General features: G+C 45.1%; 1 pseudogene; it reads left to right on the top strand.

Moving 5' to 3' along the window:
• The first annotated feature begins 432 nt into the window (after positions 1–432).
• On the top strand, positions 433–18502 carry LOC116883956 (annotated as a pseudogene).
• The last annotated feature ends 410 nt before the right edge of the window (positions 18503–18912 follow it).

Below are 18912 nucleotides of genomic sequence, written 5' to 3'. Positions count from 1 at the left end.
CCAGTAAAAGGCTGCTCAGACATTAGAAAGTACATGTTGAAGAACCTTTCTATTAAGGTCATGGTCTCCCCGTATCTGGGTGGCTCTCTGAGCTCAGGGAATGGCGGACTTCTCTGCTCAGCAGGCTTTCCCTCTCTCTGCATAACTTTATCTGAAGAGCGCTTGGTACAAATTCCTGATCTTATCTGAAGTATGACCTCGTGTGAAGCTCTCGGCAAGAACTGCATAACTCAGCACACAGTCCTGCTCTGGCTTCCCCGAGTGATGTGATGTCCATTTAACCCTTCCCAACCATACCCCTGAAAGCCCTTATATCCCTAGAGCAATAAAGTAGATTCGTCTCACTGCAGCAGTGTCTGTAAGTTCTTCTGCCACACTCACAGCTGTCATCACCCTGCTAGCTGCTTCTGCTCCCTTTGTCCTCACGAGCCTATGGCCAATGACCTCCAAGGAGAAGGAAAAGCCACAAGTATGAACTATTTGGTAAGTGCTTGTCATAGTTAGGGTTTCCATTTCTGTGAAGAGACACTGTGACCAAGGTAACTCTTAAGAAAATAGTTCATTGGAGTTGGTGTACAGTTTCTGAGGTTCCGTCCACTATCATCATAGCAGGAAGCATGGCGGCACGCAGAAAGACGTGGTTCGGGAGAAGGAGCTGAGAGCTCTACATCTTAGTCCAAAGGAGCAAGGAGGAAACTGGATTCCACAATAGGTGGAGCTTGAGCATAGAAGACCTCAAAGCCTATCTCCATGGTGACATACGTCCTCCAACAAGACCACATCTCCTACCAGTGCCACTTCCTATGAGCCAAGCATAAAAACACATATATCGGGCTGGAGAGATAGCTCAGCTGTTAAGAGCGCTCACTGCTCTTCCAGAGGTCCTGAGTTCAAATCCCAGCAACACATGGTGGCTCACAACCATCTGAAATGGGATCCAATGCCCTCTTCTAGTGTATCTGAAGACAGTGACAGTGTCTTTTAAAAAAAACAAACAAAAAAAAAAACAAAAAACAAACAAAAAAAACTATAATCTATGGAGGAAATCTATTCAAACTACCACAATTCTAAAGGTGAATCTCAATGCCTTAATGCTGAGTAAGAAAAGCTGCCAACATCAAAAGAGAGTTATAAGATTCTAGAAAATGAAAACACATCTGTACAGGCAAGAGGCAGATGTTTCTACTGAGAAACCAGTCATGTGCATAGGGAACATTTTAGAGCCATTACATTTGTTTCTTAGTGTGGTTTAAATCTCATTTTCTGTGGTTATGTCAGAGTTCAATTTGTAGGTTATGCAACTGAACCATTTTAACCTGTATCAATGACACCTTGGGCTTCGAAATATGAAGGAGAGAGTTTTAGGTTTTAAAAGAGATTTACTCTGAAATTCCGAGTCCAGGCCCTGGGGATGCTGCTCACTTGGTATCCAGCGCTTGCCTGGCATGCACCAGGCTCCGCATTCCCATCGATCCCCAACACCAAATGTACCAGTCGTGGTGGCAAACCCATGTCATCCCTACATGGGAGAAGCTGAAGCAGCAAACAGAAAATCAAACTCATCTTCAATTACACAGTAAGGTTGAGGATAAGCCTGAGCTACGTGATTCTCTGACCCCTCACAAAACAAAAATAAACAAACCAAAACAAAGTACCCCTGGCAATGGGCAAAGAGACACTACTTAGTGGTGGTGTTCTTACGTCAGTCACAGACAGAGCAGATGGTAGACCTGCGTTCATCCTACCTTGACGGCTGCCTTAATGGCCAAAGCTATCTTATGGCTAAGACTCATGAAAATCAAATCAAACCAAATCTAATCCCGCCAACTCAGAGAGAGAGGGGAAGGAAGCAGAGACCTGTGTCCTGCCACCATAGACCTGACCTCCAGCATCCAGCACGGGTGGGCCTTAGACACCTGCTTGCTGCACCTTGCCCCCACAGGACGGCTGGACTGACCCTGGTGGTGGAACGCAGAGGCGAGCCAGCCCCGAGGGTAAGAGTATGAGAGATGTAGCCCCGCTGCCCACCTACCCTGAAGTGAGGAGAGTGCGGTGAGGTAGGGGGGATGCCTCCCTTTCCCCCGCCCCACTGTGCACCTTACCTCCTGCAGAGTAAGGAGAACTGGCCCTAGGGATCATGAGAGCGGGTAAGCTGACCCTGACCCTCTCTGCCAGCAGCACTCGGAGAGCAGGCCCTGACCTTGTCTGAGTAGCAAAGTAGAGCTGGCGCCGCTAGAGGGGGCTCAAGTAAGCTGGCCTCAAGAGCAAGAGCACTGGAGAGCTGGCCACGCCACTTGTCTGGTGTGAGATGGCATAGCGCAGGGGGGCATGCTTTCCCCTCCCCCCTGACCGCCTACAGCAGCTAGGAGAGCTATATCTGGGGTCATGAGAGAAGACCCCTGCCCCTCACTGGCTGTAGCAGTCTAGAGAGTGAACCCTGTACCTCGCCTGGGCCAAACAGTGGAGCTGGCCCTGATGGCAAAGGCACAGGTGAGCCATCCCCGAGGTCGTGACAGTGGGAGAGATGGCCCAGTCCATCACAATCTGCAGCACTTGCGAGAGTGGACCACCTCTCTTGATCGGGCAGCAAAATGGAGCTGGCGCTGGAGGTGTGGGTGCAGTTGAGTGGGCAATGAGGGCATAAGAGCTGACCTCCAGCAGATGGCAGCACTGAGTGGCCTAGTGGAGTGCTCACCTTGGTGGTTCGGATAACAGAGAGCCTACAAGTCAACCAGCTAAGCTACCAGCCAGGCCCAAATCCAGGGCTTCGAATTGATTCACCCCAAACCCTATATCATCTTCGAATGGTTGGGATACATGAAGGAGCCAGTCCTGCTGTTCAAGGCCACAGAATCTCCATGACACAGAGCAACAACGGGATAACCAGGAGTCCCCGTGAGGATCCAATATTGATGGTGTCATAGAAGCCATAGACCAATGAACATTTGCACGTGAAGTTGTGTGAATAGAGGGATAGATAGGCTGTGGGACACACTGTACTGTACTATAGCTTCCATGATGAGATGTTTTCTATGCTTTGTGTTGTTGTTGTTGTTGTTGTTGTTGTTGCTGCTGCTGCTGCTGTTGTGTGTTATTTTGGTGAAGGGCCTCAAGGGTGGATGTGAGCAGATGGGGAGATAAGTGGTACTGATGGGAAACTCATAAAGAATTAATAGAAAAATTGTATAAATAAATAAATACAATTTTTATTTTGATGCTCTTGTGTTTTTCTTGTTGGGTAGTGAACACATGCACTCTGCCCCTGAGCTACCTACCCCGAGCTTAAGCCATAACTGGTTAGAGTAATAATTTAGTTAGACCCCTTTTTAGTACACCTTACACGTGCAAAAAAAATACATTGTATTGAAATAGATAAAAGTCAAATTACTTACAGAGACCCGTAAACACATACAGGTGTGGGAAATGATGGGGCTTGGGGAAGAAATTAGCCTCACATGCTCCTGCCTCACTCTCTTCAATTTTTTTTTTTTTTTTTTTTTTTTTCCGGAGCTGGGGACCGAACCCAGGACCTTGCGCTTCCTAGGTAAGCGCTCTACCACTGAGCCAAATCCCCAACCCCTCTTCAATTCTTTTTTTTTTTATATTCTTTTTTTTTTATTAACTTGAGTATTTCTTATATACATTTCGAGTGTTATTCCCTTTCCCGGTTTCAATTCTTTTAACCTGAGACCCGGCGCTTTAAGGAACGCTTAAAGAACTAGGCCAGTTTATGCGATTAGCAGGAGTCTGGGGCCATCGTGTGGTGGTATCGAAGAATGCAAGGGCCTATGTCTGTTAAGAGAACAGACAGAGTGAAGGTTTTAAGCAGTCACTACGTGTACTTACCTAAAGACGACAAAAAGTCAATCATATGGAGAGGTGGAGTGCTTCTCAAGTATTACTATACATACATACATACATATATTCTGCTAATATAATTCTGTTTAAAGACAGAGAGCAGAGTTTGGGGTTGGGACTTAATTTAACACCAACAAGGAACTGCTGACTGCAGACCACAGAACGTGTTCTGAGTCGCAAGGACTTAGAAGGCAGTAAAGAGGAATATAAATGAATTTAAAGGGGCTGGTTTTTAATATTTTTGGACTAAATCTAAACAGTAGTTTGATGTTATATAGTTTACCTAGACTCAAGGAAAAACCTATAGTCTTGTCCTCTATGAGGAGCACTGAGTACCCCCAGCACACGGAGACCTCCGGGGGCTCTGAAACTTCCATGAGGCCTGCGGTTGAACAGACAGATGCTGCAGAATTTAATAAGCCCAAATTAGTTAGGCCGGGATTTTGTTTTCTCGAGGCACAAAACACGATGACACTCACACAAGACATGTATTTCAAATTTCTGGGTTCGTGTTTTCAAAAGCCCAAATCATCTGGCGAAGGAGTAAAGCCAGGAGGGGGTGAATAGGATCCCAGTGGTTTCCGTAATATGAACATGGAGGGGGGGGGTGATGGGACTGCGATTGGTAAAGTACTACACAGGCATGAGGACCTGAATCTGGACTCCAAAACCCTTTTAACCCCCGATCCCAACAGCCTACTCCCTCCATCCTTCACCCTCACCCCTGAGTTTAACCTCCAGGACCATCTTAACACCAAGTGCCCCAGGTCCTAGCCCCAGTGTATGACTCTGCAGTAATCAGCTCCCCCAGGCTCTGATAATGTCCGCACCCAGCTCTTGGCCAGGCATAAGAGTATCCCTATCAATGACCCAACAGTGTCTATTTATCAATATAAGTTGGTCTGATATTGGTATAAGTGACTACAAGATGGTGTGCAAGACCCATTATCTCCAAAGTAGCCACCTTGTGACCCTCAAGAGGGTGGAGTACACAGTGGGAGAGAAAAGGGGCCCCTCGCATCAGACTAGTTTTTAAGGTACACTTACTGATGAGACGGGAATCCTCTGAGCATCTCAATGTTGTGCTAGGGATGGATGTCGGTGCTTCTCTTCCTCTAGCCCTTTGGGTTTGTTTTGTTTCATTTATTCTGCCACAAGGTGAAAACCCTCTCTGTGCCACCGTCTGCCGTTGGCTTTGTTTTTGCCTTATTTGATTACTGAGTGGCATCCTCTCTTGTTGTTTACAAGAACATCTTCTTTGCTGTCCAAGATGGGAAATCTGCAGTCATACCAACCAGTTCTGACCCCCCTTCCCCAGCCTTGGGTTCTCACTAGCTCCCACACCAGGGGAGCTGTGGCAGTTCTTACATGGGGCTTTATTCTCTTTCCTCTTCATTGCCAGTGCTAATGAATGGGTCATATTAATCCTCTGTCGAGTCACCTAAGTGTCCTCCTAGCACTGGGATCACTCTCTTACCCATTCAAGGTATGCCAAAGAACTTCTCCCAAGGGTTTGTTTGGGCAGTAAAATGGGAGTGTGCTCTCAAAACGAATGCTGTGCACTGTCTGTGAGAGATCGGCTGTCTGTCTTATGAAGTGAGATGGCCAAATGCTGGTTACCTAGACCCAGCTATTGCAAAAGCAGTTTGTCTCAAGGTCGCAGGGACCCCATGGCATTCTGATCAGTTCCCTTCTTATTGATCAGTGGTTGCCCCGTGTTCAAAGCTCATCCCCTTTGGCTTAAGGGTTGCACCTCTAGAGATTGCTGTTCTGGTCTCTAAAAATCACCCTGTCACCAGCCTCCCACTTCCTGTCTTGTTCCCTTCTGAGGCTAAAGATCCTCTACTGGGTTCCCTTACTCTGCCTACAGCTTACCTATTACTAATTCACCCTCCTCTTCCTCTTCCTCTTCCTCCTCCTCTTGTTCTTCCTGCTTCTCCTGCTCTTTTTTTCCTCCTCCTCCTCCTCCTCCCCTTCCTCCTCCTCCTCCTCTTCCTCCCCCCCTCCCTCCTCCTCCTCCCCCTCCTCTTCTTCCTCCTCTTCCTCCTCCTCCTCCTCCTCCTCCTCCCCTCCCCCTCCTCCCCCTCCTCTTCTTCCTCCTCCTCCCAACCTCAGGCCCCTCTATCCTGTTCCAACACACTCCGTCTACCTCTGCACCCTATACATATTCCAGCTTTACCCGCTTCACCTTCTGGATGTAAACCCCCTGCAGCAGCACCTCCTCCACTCGTAACTATTGCTATGCTCCCTGGTGGAGATACCCAGTATCCCCAAAGCTCTTGCCCTTCCTTTTCCACTCCTGACTTCCCTGCTGGAGAACACACCATGTTCCAATCAGACTCCGGTCCCAGCCTCAGTCTTTCCATTGCCAGAAGCACCACTCCCTCACACAGCAAGAGACAGGGACTTAGAGGAAGGCTCACCCTTTTCTGATCTGTTCTGTTTTCTACTTCAGATCTGTCTAACTGGAAGACACAGACAACCTCTCTCTTTTTCCTCATAAACCCTGGGCTCTAACTGCCCTCCAGGAATCTGTCCTTCACATCCATCACCCCAACTGAGATGATTGACAGCAACTCCTCCTGATTCAATTTACTTCAGAGGGAAGTACAGGACAACAGAGCAATGTAAGTCCCAAACTTAAATCTGTAAGCCCCACCTGGCCAAGGACAAGGTAACTTCCTAGAATGCTGGGAGTTGTAGTTCTTGGAAAATAACAAAGCCACATGGAAAATATGGTGGCCACTTGATTTTGTCCTTTTAAAAAATCTTATAACACATGTCTCATCACCACTCTCTAGGAACCCAGGGGTGAACCTGACTAGAGTCTATTTTTCTAGTCAGTACTTAATGAGAGCTTGGCACAAAATTTTTGGAACTGGTTTTTCTTTTGTGAAAAAAAAAATTCTCAGAATTAACATTTGGAGTCCTGCAGCAAGATAAGAAAGACCCCCAGATGCTCTGCACTCCGGGACTGTATCGGCTGCCCTAGGAGTGCACACTTCGGAATATTAATAAGAAGATCTGGGCTCCCCCTGCAATGGGTGCCCATGCTTGAATAGGAGAGAGCAAGCACTTTGGTAAGTCATGAAGCTTTTTGGCTTCCTATGCACTTTCCTACCTGGTTTCTGGATTCTAGTTATCAAGTACCCAATCTAGCAGGATCAGACAAGGTCTTCACACCCTCGTTCATGGGCAAAGAGAGATGTCCTGTGGTGCAAGGGTTAATTAGGAGTTGAGCCAGAGCCACCAGTTTCTCTCTCCTGGCCTGCCTTGGAGCCCCAAGGTTCCACAGCATAAGCTAACCACAGGGGCACTCCACAACACTGTGATCTAAGCTGAGGGTTTGAAAGGGCCCAGCATGTGCTCAAAGAGGCACAGCCTCTGATGGGTTCCTAGCATCTGGGTTGGACCAAAAGGATATAAAAGAAAAGTTCTCTTGGTGGGGAGTTGCAGGGATGGCTCAGAGGCTAAGATGAGCTATCCAGAAGATTTTTAGAATTGAAAAAAAAAAGGGGGGAGGGGGGCTGGAGAGATGGCTCAGAGGTTAAGATCACTGCTCTTCCACAGGTCCTGAGTTCAATTCCCAGCAACCACATGGTGGCTCATAACCATTTGTAATATGATCTGATGCCCTCTTCTGGAGTGCAAGCCTATATGCATGGAGAACATTGTATATATAATAAATAAATCTTAAAAGAAAAAAAGAAGACTAGTGGACCTCTGAAGCAGAGGACTCCAATGGTTAAATGTTGTCTCATGTTTTGACTATTTCTTGTCCTATGGCTCTACCTGTCATTATATGTTCTAGCTCGGGCCAACTGGATTTATAAAAAACAGGACAGATAAAATGTCCCAGAGGTCACTCCAGAAACTGCAGGGCTACTGGGACTTGGGATGGGGCTGGTCTGTGCACAGAGGGTGCAGAATGCTGCCCCGGGTGTGCAGCTGGAGCTCCGACTCCAGTGTTATGCCCCACAGCCTGACATTACCACAGTGGCTCTACTATGCAGGCAAGCACGGTAGCCCTCAGAGCATTGAATTCACCTGCAGCAGTTACCAAGGCGCCCCCACCCCGGAAGTTACAACAGTGGGGAAGGAAAGGAAAGCTTCGTCTTCCTGTGTTGGATACAGAATATATGGCCACTGCAAGTTTGTTTCTGCCTGGTCATGCATGCATGAGTTTACTGGGCTGTTTTCTCCTACCACCAGACATTCAAACTCTGAATTTATCTCAGAGCTTTCTGGCCATTGGATCTAATGTAACAGAGGTCCAAACACCACTTGGGTATGGATAATGTTAAAGTCGTCTTATTCTGTTCTCCTTTATTGAAAAACTGGCTCTGAAGTTACGTCTCTCCCTCTCTCAGACCCAGACTTGCTTTTAAAGTTTCTGCGTCTGGGGTCAGGTACCGAGACAGGGAGAGAAGAGAGCAAAGCAAAACAGTAAAGGTGTTATTGGCTTGTAAGTTGATTGGGTATGGTTAAAAATGTGTAACAACTGTAACAAAAAAAAAGATAACTTAAAACTTGTAGCATGGGTTGATGTTAAATCTTAAAGAAATCATGTGGCATGATTCCATTTGGGGATATAAACAATACATGACCTGTTGCCATCCCTAGGCAACCATGAGGCTGGCATCCATCTTTCCTAGGGCTGTAGAGGAAAGATGTCCTTGGACTTCACCACCATCTTAATTAAGGGTAACCACAGGGTATGGCCAACCAGGGAGAGTAAAGAACAGGACTACAAGATACTTTGAATTGGAATGGATTTTTTATGATAATCTCTGTCCTGTCTTGAAAGCAAGATTTACGAAAGATAGGATTGAAAAGTAAAGTTTGTTTAATGAGGTATTAAAGCTTCGCCTCCAGGAATTCATATACAAGAACGTACACTGCTGGCAGTCAAACTTTGTAGTGTAAGAGTCACTCGGGTGGTATTGGTTTTAGAGACATTGAATTGTTTGCAATGCTGGAGCTCTGTTTTGCCTGGTACAGATAGCTTGTGCCCTGTGTCTTCACTCTTAATTAAAAAGAAAATCAAAAACTTTATTTTAATTATTGCAGGAGCACACAATTGAGGGACTTTAAAGTTTTTAAAGAAAATTTTGGAGTTTTATAGGAAGAAATGAGAATAAAAATTATTTTTAAGGAATATCTTTTATTTATGTTTTCCCCTTTTTTTCAAATTACCTTTATTTTTTTACAGTCCAGTCGTTACCCCCTTCCTGGTCTGCCCTCCCACAATTCCTCATCCCATTTCTCCTCCCCACTGTCTCCACAAGGATACCCAAACCCTACAGGCATCCCACTCCTTGGGACCTCAAATCTCTCAGGGTTGTCCCTAATTCAGCCTGTCCCTAATTCAACCACAGGGGTGCCCGACTTCAGTCCGATGGTTGGGTGTAAGTATCTGCATGTGTATCAGTCAGAGGCTTGTTGGGCCTCTCAGAGAGCAGCCATGCTAGGCTCCTGTCTGTAAGCACATCATAGCATCAGTCATCGTGTCAGGCCTTGGAGTCTCCCCTTGAGATGAATCCCAAGTTGGGTCAGTCACTGAACCACCTTTCCCTTGGTTTCTTCTGCATTCTTGTCCCGGAAGTTCTTTTCGACAGAAACAATTCTGGGACAGAAATGTTGACTGTGGGTTGGAAACCCCATCCCTCCACTTGAACTCTATGAGTTCCCCTCTCCCCACTGTTGAGCATTTCATCTAAGGTCCCTTTGAGTCCTGAGTGTTTCTCACCTCCCAGGTCTCTGGTACTTTCTAGAGCCCCCCCCCACTCCCCAGGTTGCATATTTCCACTCATTCTGCTGGCCCTCGGGGCTTCTCTCCTGTTGTCCAACTCCCCATACACGATCATGCTCCCCTTTCCCTTTCCCCTTCCCCTCCCCCCTCCCACTCAGGTCCCTCCTTCCCTCTGCTTCCAATGATGACTTCCTTCTCCCTCCCTAGTGGGACTGAAGCATCCCCACTTGGGCCCTTCTGCTTGTTAACCTTCTTCTGTGGATTGTGTCCGGGGTATTCTGTACTTTTTTTTGGCTAATATCCACTTATCAGTGAGTATATACCATGCATGTCCTTTTGGGTCTAGTTTATGATGCTATAGGACATTTTAAATTTATAAAATACTTTACTATGATGCATTTATTAATTTGTGATCTTGAAAAAAAAAGATAAATAAAAGGCTAAAAATTGGGACCATGGCTATAAGCACTGACTGTTAAACACCAGAGACTGAGGTGTTCCTATCTTATGATACAGCAAGACAATGAGCTAAGCAGTGTGACAAAAGGGTCTCTCCTTACCTGAGGTCTATTCAGGCCAACAGAGACTGATTTAAGAATGTATGTCCAACCTCCTTGTTTTTGCTAATATTGTTAAGCTGTAGCTATTTTGGTAAGCTGAATTATTCATGAAGCTGTTATATTCTATAATGGCACACTATATAAGAAGTAGGAAAATAGAATTGCCAATCTCTCTATGGACTGCATTCATGAAAAGAGTTTCAATTCAGAAGTTGTTATTTTTACTATAACCTGTTAAAGATAATTAAGCTTTAACATGATCAGAACTATACTTGCAGTCGTGTGAAATATTAGTGTCATTAATTATAGAAAACAAAGCTTTATTGGGCCTCATGCATATATTTTCAAGGTGTAGCCTAAAGCAAGTAACTAAAAGGACAAGCAAGAGCTGTTTATCTTGACTATACCTAATAGAAAATGGGCCTCGAATTGTCAAAGATCTGCTGAGTATGGAGTTGCAGTAAAAATTAAAAAAAAAAAAAAAATGGCAGAACCAGTGCCATTAGTTCCGGTTACAATGGGCCATTGGAACTAGTGCTAATTTACCTCAGATTAGTATCTCTCCTGGTGGCTCTCTGTTAGCCGTGAACTCTCTGGTTCCTGCTACCCAGCAAAATCATGGTACTAGAAGTCCAGCCGCAGCTGACCTATCGCGGCTCCCTGCCATTGACTCTGCCCACACTCCCAACAACAGCCCCCTGGTAGTTAAAGTAAAAACTCCCAACTACCTGGTAAAATCAAGACTCAACAAATTGTAACCCAACAATCAGATTTACATGTTAAATTCCCAATCCACAATAAATCCACTGCCAATTAAGAAAGGTATAAAGCACCCACCTAGACAAGATAAAAACTGACCTCGTCTACCTGGATCTGGATCATCTCGCTCCATCGTCTCCATCTTGATTCCCTCACTTCTCCTTTTTGTCTCTCCTTCCTAGAGTTTTTCCCCACCTACCCTTCCTTCTCATCCAATGATAGGCTTTGCCTTATCCTGGACCTGCCTTGCATAATGACATCATCCTACAGTATGATATTTAAAAAATATATGCTTACTATGTCAGACAGAGACACCAGCTCCTACAGTGACCTCCCCCCCCCAACCAATGTCTCCAAAAATATAATGGGGCATGACTGCGACTCCACCTTGATTGTGGTAGTGCTAACCACTGGGCAAGACTACCCCAATGCCTTGCCTGCTGCCAGGACCCAGTCCGAACTGGACAAGCAGGACACTGGAGAAATGATTACCCTACTTTGCCTAGACAAAGTGAGGCCAGTTCCCTTGTGGTCCTCCTCCATGGGAAAGCCTCCCATCTTCTAGGCATAGTGGCTAAAGACTGAAGCTTACCTGGTACCTCTATCCCCAAAACAAAGCCATGGAGTCTATAGGAGCCTGGGATGATTATCTAGATAATGGATTGGTCTATGTCATTTTATTTGATACACAGACCATTTGGATTATACTTCCTCCTATAATTTATCTCTGATGGCATTGACAAGGCAAAATGTAGTTTTGTCTGATTGGCAGCAGCAGGCAACCAGCTCCTTCCCCCAAGGTGGCAACCACCATTTTAGTTCATCTAAAACTCCTAGGTCTCTTGTTAAGAAAAGGCAAACAGATTTGCCTTGCTAACAGACCTTATATTTAAAGACAAATAGGTTTCAGGCGTAATTTTCCACTAAGGGAGCACACTTTGCAGTGACTGTTCTCAGTAATAAGTACCCCTGTGTCTGATAAATAATTAGCTAGAAAGAAAAAGGCTCAAAGTCCGTGTAAGTTCTTAGGTTTTAAAAAAGTATTCTAAGCTATATAATTGTCTGAGTATATGAAGACTTAAATAAGTTCTAATGGTATAAGAAAATTATTTAATATACCTAAAAATGGGAACTGTTTTCTGAAGAGAAAATTTCTGGTTGAGTCATGTGATGCAGACTCACATGATGTTTTGCTGAGGTAAGACCTGTAAGAAGACACGTGATGTTTGGAGAGAATATAGTAGAACTCAACAGCCAATGACAGGCCACTTTCATAGCTAGCTGTGCAACTTTTCATTGGTCTCTCATCTTTGATGATCTTCATTGAGAGAGGCATGGCAGAGAATGGGCATTTCAGCTGGTCCTGGTCACCCCTATTGATTCATGCTGACTCGCCGGAGGCCTGGTGGTTTCTGCTGGATCATTACTGATTTGGGTTGGGTGACAGTTTTGAACTGGACTGCTGGTATCCTAACAAAAGGAGATTGGAATCACCCTCAAAGAACTACTTCTAAACAGGTCCATATCCCCTTGTCTTATTTACCATCGTTTCACCCCTACCTCTGGACAGTGGTATTGCAGTAAGATTAAAAATTAGGCGCAACCAGTTCCAGTGCATCACTGTTCCACACTGGACGCCTGGTACTCTCAGACCCGGGCAGTCGCTCCCTGGAGTTAGTTCGGACACCATAAGGCCATATAGAACTAACAATTTATCTCAGCGGTGGCTGGTTTCAGTGTGGCACCACGCCATGTTAGCCTTGCTTTCTTCTAGCCCCAGCAGTCTCTCTGCTCCCATTGTTTGTCACCCTGGCTGGCCCTGGCCAACCAGGAACTCTCTGGTTCCAGCCATCCTCCCGGTAAAATCAAGACTCAACAAATTGTAACCCAACAATCAGATTTACATGTTAAATTCCCAATCCACAATACATCCACACATTAAATTCACTGCCAACTAATAAAGATTTAAACCGCCCACCCAGACCAGATAAAATTGACCTAGTCCACCTGGATCTGGATCTTGCTCTGTTGTCTCTGTCTTGATTTCCCTCACTCTTCTTCCTCCTCCCTCCTTCCTAGATGTTTCCCGCCTACCCTTCTTTCTCATCCAATGGTAGGCTACGCCTCATCCTGGACCCGCCTTGCTGCGTAATGACATCATCTTACATGATGGGCTAGAAGGAGAGTTGAAGTATTTGAGAGCCCTTGTTAAAGTAGATTTTGAAAATCTAAGCCTACAGTTTTCTATCCCCCCGCCCAACCCCTGCTATGCTATTGTTATACTAAGATTTTAAAGGTTCAGAGTTTTGGGGGTTTGTTTGTTTGTTTGTTTTTGTTTTGTTTTGTTTTGTTTTATCTTTATTAACTTGAGTATTTCTTATTTACATTTTGATTGTTATTCCCTTTCCCGGTTTCCGGAACCAACATCCCCCTAACCCCTCCCCCTCCCCTTCTATATGGGTGTTCCCCTCCCCATCCTCCCCCCATTACTGCCCTCCCCCCAACAATCACGTTCACTGGGGGTTCAGTCTTGGCAGGACCAAGGGCTTCCCCTTCCACTGGTGCTCTTACTAGGTTATTCATTGCTACCTATGAGGTCAGAGTCCAGGGTCAGTCCATGTATAGTCTTTGGGTAGTGGCTTAGTCCCTGGAAGCTCTGGTTGCTTGGCATTGTTGTTCATATGGGGTCTCAAGCCCCTTCAAGCTCTTCCAGTAAAAGTTCAGAGTTTTAACATTAATCAATGGAGTTCTTACTATTCAGTCACAAGTTTAAGATTTTAAATTTTCTATGGTCGTCTTTTAATTATAGACGTTAAAATATATCTCAGTGATCTAAAAACATATATTTAGCTCTCTGGACAGAGGAAAAAAATTCATGCTTTTTAATTCAAAGTTAAAAGTCCTATTTTTTGCTAGGACTTGAAGGCATGAATCCACTCCAGCTATGTTACAATGTGGTTTTCAGTACAGATCAATGCTAATATACCTAAAACTTTCTCTTTCTGAAAACTAAAAATTCATGTAAACTTCAAGGAGTCAGGGGAATTATAAACTTGGATCCACCTGCTCTGCAAATGAACTCCAAATAAGTACAGCCTAAGTTTCTTCACCTGTCTACTCCTAAGAACGGGATCTCAACCCTGGCCTTGAGACTCTTCCTACCCCCTAGTTATTATAAATATAGGCCTGAAAGTTCCAAAGGTAAGGTTTTCCTTTAAGTCCCTAAACTTTAACTTCCACCCCTAGTCTGTATTATCTCAGCAAATTTTCCTTTGGCTGACAGACGCCATCCAGGGATCACCTGTGGACTGCAAACTGCTGAGCTGACATAAAATAGTCCTGCCTCTCAGCAGGGTCAGCTAACCGGATGCTTTTGAGGAAAGCCCCATTCCCCAGCCTTTGACTCACCTTTCAACCTTCCCCAGGCCCTGACGATGACACCCTAGTTTTAGCTGGAAGTAGTTATAGAAGAGGGTGTGTCATTCCTTGGCCCCTAACAGTTGAGATGGTAAGCTAGAAGGAAAGTGCCTGGCATAAAGGACAAGATGGCTACCTATAATGCTAAATTGCTATACCAGGATAAATGGGCTCAGATTTATCAACAGACAGATTTGCTAACTGAAATAGCTCTATAGTATGATACGGTACTAGACTGTTTTGTGCAGAACGAAGATATATTACAAGCCTTTCAGAAAAAAAAATACTGTTTTTACACACACACACACACACACACACACACACACACACAATTTTAAAACGCTCCCACAGTTGCTGGTATTTTCCAACCCCTCGGGCTAGGTTAATTAGACTCCTCGACTATGGAGGTCCCTCCCTCCCCTGACCTTTTTTTTTTTAAAATGCTTCCTAGAATGCACCTCCTCCTAAAGCACACCCAGTCTGACACAAGGTTGCTGGATCTGTTTAAAAGGCAGCATTCCTTAACACATTGGTTGAGGAGCAGAACTTCCAATAGCTAAAGTCCTCCAACCTCTCTGTTTGTTCATGCCCAGATGCTGCAGTTACCTTGGAAGAAGGTGATTGGAAATATCTCCTGTTTTGTCACTGCAAATTCCCCTCTTGCTAGTTCCCCCTTTTCTGACCCTTGTAATGCTAGTCTCAGGGTTACTCTGAACTCAGAAGCTTATTCTGCTCCTACTGAAACTTGTTTAGCCTGGAGGTAACCGGTCTCATTTGCTACATGACCTCAGAACATCTGTATAATCATCCAGTGTTGTGTATAGCTGTGCATACACTTATTCAGGTTCAGAAGAGACACACCTCTTAGTTCCCTTTAGGCCGTCCAATCAGTGGGACAGGAAGGCTACCCTTCTTCTCATTCTAATGACAGTAGGAATGGGGGTGAAGGGGTTAATCTGAAAGATAGGAGAAAGACCACCAACCCTAATCATTATGGGCAAATTAATGAAAAGCCAGTGTACTGGTTAGTTTTGTGTGGCAGCTTGACACAATCTGGAGTTATCACAGAAAAAGGAGCCTCAGTTTTGGAAATGCCTTTATGAGACTCAGCTGTAAGGCATTTTCTCAATTAGTGATGGGGGTGGGGCAGCCCATTGTGGGTGATGCTATCCCTGGGCTGGTGGTCTTGGGTTCTATAAGAGAGCAAGCTGAGCAAGCCAGGGAAACTAAGCCAGTAAGTAACATCCCTCCATGGCCTCTGCATCAGCTCCTGCTTCCTAACTTGCTTGAATTCCAGTCCTGATTTCCTGTGGTGATGAACAGCAACGTGGAAGTGTAAGCTGAATAAACCCTTTTCTCCCCAACTTGCTTCTTGGTCATGATGTTTGTGCAGGAATAGAAACAAGACAGCCAGCAATTAATTAAAGCATGTTTTTTAAAAAAAAAAAAAAAAAAAAAATGTGTTCACAGGCTCTCCTGAAGTGGAGTTTGAGAAGTCAGGATTGAAAGTGAGGAAGACAAGACTTTTATACCTCTTGGGTGGGGGTGGGGAGGTTTCAAATAGGGGTGGAGTGGACAAAATAAGCAAGGTTACAAATGCAGAACACAAGCATTAACAAGTTAGTCCCTCCTGAAACAAGGTGGGCAGGACGAGGTAGTCATAACAATGTAACAAGGTAGTCAGAGTTGTCCATATAACTTTTTGGTTATAAACTTTTATAGTTAAGGTTACAGGTGGGGCATAGCCCAATCCTTGAGAAAGAGAGGCTTATTCATAAATAGTAATTGTTAGCATTTTGTCTAATATCGGCACCACAGGTACCTGGCAAAAGCCAGGTGTGCCTGACTCACTATGAAAGGGGGTGAAAGCAGCTTTCTCTTGCTCTTTTCCCTCTTGCTCCCATTTTCTTCCCATTCCCCTCCCCCTCTCTTTCCACATGCTTAGGGCCAGTCTCTACTTCTCAACTCCTCTTCTCTGCTCTCTTTGTCTGCCTTTTTCTGTCCCTACTACCTTCTCAACTCCCCTCCCCCTGCCCTGAAAGTTGTCGTTTGAATATCAGCCTGCACCGTTTCAAAGCACACCAAGCCAACATGGTTCCACATGGAGAGATTTAATGAGAGAGGAAGAGGAGAGGAGAGGAAAGGAGGCTTGACATGAGCACGTGGTGGGAAGGGAGAGGGGGACAAGAAGAGAAGAACAAAGAGCAAGAGGGAGAAGTAAGAGGGAGAAGAGTGGGCAAGCAGCCCCATATATAGTCAGGCATGGCTGGCTGTTGCTAGGCAACTGTGGGGCGGAGCGTACCTGGCTGCTGCCAAGTAGCTGTCGGGGTGGAGCTTAGACAGAATACCAACACTGAATAAACTCAATTCTATACTATACCGTCCGTCCTGTGGCTGGTCCCTCAGGAGAAAGGGATGCCTCAGCATGGGCCGGTAGAGGCACCCCCTTCCCCCATACCTCACCACACATCCACCAAAACATATTCCTCTTCTCTTTATCTTTTTAAAAACACAACACTAACGAAGCTAGTTGGTCTTTACGATGGCTTTTAATCCTGAAATGAAGGCAGGCTGGTTCTTCACGGGGATTGCTGCCTCACACCCTGGCCCAGATTGGAGGAGAAATGGGCCTGTAACAGATAAGTCATCAGACAGATGCAGATCTTAGACAATTCAGTTCTCACATAGTCCTCTAAAACTAGGGAGACTTAGACTTAAGGTGTCCAAGGGGAAACTCTGGGACACTGGGTGAGCCTTGTTGCTTTAATGCTTTTTAACTGTCTCAATCAGTGTGGTTATCAATAACTATTATTCACAGAGATTTTTCTTTCCCTTTTTGGAAAGCCTCTCTACTGTGAAAACTCTAAGACTGACCAGTTGAGCAAAACCTCCGATCCGACTGAACTGCCTCAAGAATATTGACGTCTACTCAGAGTGACTGACATCATGGTGTATCTCTGACTTAGGAGGGTTTTTTTTTCCCTCAGAAGGATTCAACTTGGCGCCAGAGACAGAGAAGCCTGAGGCACATATGGGGCTGGAAAAATTGACTTATAACCCACAAAAGTGAATCTATCTGCCTTCCAACCCCTGCAGTACTCTGATCTGCATGAGGAAGGTCACGTGAGAGGAGAGACCCGCCCCCTATTGAAAAAAAACGTGGCTCTGCCTTCTTCTAGAGTTTTCGAAACATGAATCTTTTAAGCCTTAAATAACACCCCACCCCTCCTTTTGAGGCTCAGCCTCTGGCCCTCCTATTTCTCTAAAGTGTGTAGTCCGACGTGGTGGCATACACCTTTAAAGCCAGAATACCAGAGGCAGAGGTAGTCGGATCTCCGAGTCCGAGGAGTCCAAAGAGAGATCCAGGACTTGGGGGCTATGCAGAGAAACCCAGTCTCAAAAGACAAAAAGAAAACAAAAGTCAAACAAAACAAAAACAAACAAAGAAAGGATGTGTCTTGTCTTCTCCCCTCCCCACTGTATATCAGAGTCCTTTCTAGTATAGAAAAATAAATGAGAAAAGGGTGTGGGAGGTGGGGTGTGTGTGTGTGGGAAGCTGGGTGCTTGTAAGCTCAGGGCTTGGCAGGCAGCTATAGGTGAATCCTTGAGGCTGGTTGGCTGGGCAGCCTCATTGACTTGTAAAGTTCTAACCCAGCTGAAAGATGCTCTCTGAGAGAGCAAGGGGAACAGCTCCTGACCAGCAAAGTCTGAGGGTGTCCTCTAACCCCTCTCTGCACAAGCCCCTGCACATACATATATGTACCGCTGCAGACACATGAACATACACACCCATGAAAGTGTGAGGCCCTGGGTTCGATCTCCAGAACTTCAACAAGTGCCGAGTCCGGAGCTGCGGTGGACAAACTTTTAGGAAGTTTCTTCCACTCTTTGTCAGAGTATTGGTTGAGAGGAGTGCGGCTGAATCTGTAACGGAAGGTGGCATTATGCTTCCAGAAAAGTCTCAAGGAAAACCATTGGAAGCAACGGTCGTGGCTGTGGGATCAGGTGGGAAAGGGCGGAGAGATTCAGCCTGTCAGTGTGAAAGTTGGAGAGAGATAAAGTTCTCCCAGAATATGGAGTCATCAAAGTCGTGCTAGACGGCAAGGATTGCTTCTTATTTAGAGATGGTGACATTCTTGGAAAGTATGTCGACTGAAATCACCGTTAAAATGATGTCACATGGAGCTGCCCATTCCACTGCTGTTCTGAACTATTTCATCATGTAAAGAATTTCCATGCCTCCCTTTTACAATAAACGGATGATGCCTAAACTGAACAATAATAATAATAATAATAATAATAATAATAATAATAATAATAATAAAATAATAATAACAATAACAACTCACAGGAATCAATTTGATTTGATGCATACATAAGTAAACTAAGTTTCACCTAGCAATAATTACTAAATGTACTATATTCAGATATGTAGTGTTTTATTGTTTTTTTCTTAAGCAATAACCATCGCTCACAGGCTATGAAACAGAGTGTGTGCCCAGCCTACTAGGGTGCTTCCGGCCAGCACTAACTCTTCCAAGGCCCCATGGAGCTTATAGCTCTCTC

This window comes from Rattus rattus, chromosome 14 (assembly GCF_011064425.1).
Source record: "Rattus rattus isolate New Zealand chromosome 14, Rrattus_CSIRO_v1, whole genome shotgun sequence".
Lineage (NCBI taxonomy): Eukaryota > Metazoa > Chordata > Mammalia > Rodentia > Muridae > Rattus > Rattus rattus.
This window is presented reverse-complemented; position numbering and strand designations above follow the sequence as displayed.